The following is a 1,655-nucleotide window of genomic DNA, read 5'->3' as shown; positions in this document are numbered from 1 at the left end:
TTGAATCATTAGAAATAATATCTGAATGGGTTGATAGTGAAACATCGGGTAAAGCAAGGATTCTTAGAAACGCTGTATTAAATTTAGAATTTTTGGTATCTCTGTTCGTGTTAAATAAAGGATTTAGTATAGGATTACCTCTATCAAAATTATTACAAAATCCAAATATTGACTTAAAAGTAGCAGTAATACTAGCCAATGATACTAAACAGGAGTTACAAGATCTCAGAAAAAATGCTGAAGAAGTTTTTAAAGATATATTTGGACAAGTAAAAATATTAGCTGACAGTTTTGATATTGAAATTAAAATGCCTAGACTTTCAAACAGACAAATTCATAGAAATAATGTTCCAGCAAGTTCACCAGAGCAATTTTACAGAGCATCAATATTTATTCCTTATTTGGACAAATTTATTAGTGAGTTAGACAATAGGTTCATAAACCATCAAGTAACTTTGTCGAATTTTGACTCTTTGTTTCAAGAAAACAGTCACCTCGAAGACTTTAAGAATCTTTCAGATAAATATATTGAAGATTTACAGGAAAACGGATCTTCTAACATAATATTTGAATCAGAATAAAAGTTATGGCAAAGAAAACTTATGCAAACAAATCATAAACCAAAAAATGCTTTGGAGGCTTTAACTTTATGTAATATATCTATTTACCCAAACATTTTTAAACTTCTCCAAATTTTGGCTACACTCCCGGTCTCTTCTTCGTCAAATGAGAGAACTTTTTCAAACTTGAAGAGGATAAAAACTTATCTTAGAAATTCTATTTCAAAGGTACCTATTTATTTATTTATAAAGTATGAGTATAAATAATTAGATAACAGTATAATAATTATCTATATTTTTTTTTTATTTTAGGGAAGACTAAACGGGTTAGCTATGTTATCTATAAATTCAAAAGATAAAATTACACCAACAGAGGTAATTGAAGAACTGGCGTAAAAGAAAACACGTTTACCCTTTTCAATTTAAAATTTAAAATGAAGAAACATGTAAAGGTAAAGATGACATTGTATTTAAATTATTTTATTATTTTATTTGACAAATTAACTGATATTCTAATTGATGTAATTATCCTGAAAATTAATTTTACTAAAATTGTGACATTTTTTCAGTTTTAAAATTATATTGTTTGTATTCATTCTATCTCTTGTTATTTCTTGTTTCAAAGTGAGATGAAACAAGTAAGCTTTATCATATTATGACTTTTTAAAATTTTAAAAACCCCCCCAAAAAATTATTGAAAATACGCCACTGGTCTGCAAGTCAACAACAAGTCTTCCATGTGTGCGTGTTATTATAATTTATAATATAATATTATAGTTATCGTTTAACGTTTCGCCGTTCGTTCGCCTAAGTAAATTTTAGTTCGTTACATCACGCGGCTTTCTGTAACTATATCATCTGTCATCTGTTTAATAATTCGTACCTACGCCGCGTCAAGAGTCAAAACACTAAAAACGTATCATTTAATTTTGGTAAGTACCTACAACCTACCTATTAATTTTTGTAATTTCATAAGAAAAATAAGGAAAAATACATGCTAATACAGTAGATTCTTAATATGTCGAACGTCGCTATGTCGAATTTTTCGTTATCTCGAACTACTTTGAATTCCCCTTGAAACTACTATTACACTTT

At 27.9% G+C, this 1,655-nt stretch overlaps 1 pseudogene; it reads left to right on the top strand.

The window, feature by feature from the left end:
• Positions 1-308: 308 nt before the first annotated feature.
• Positions 309-986, top strand: LOC132934423 (52 kDa repressor of the inhibitor of the protein kinase-like; annotated as a pseudogene).
• Positions 987-1,655: the final 669 nt, after the last annotated feature.

The sequence above is a fragment of the Metopolophium dirhodum genome, chromosome 1, assembly GCF_019925205.1.
Source record: "Metopolophium dirhodum isolate CAU chromosome 1, ASM1992520v1, whole genome shotgun sequence".
Taxonomy (NCBI): Eukaryota; Metazoa; Arthropoda; class Insecta; order Hemiptera; family Aphididae; genus Metopolophium; species Metopolophium dirhodum.
This window is presented reverse-complemented; position numbering and strand designations above follow the sequence as displayed.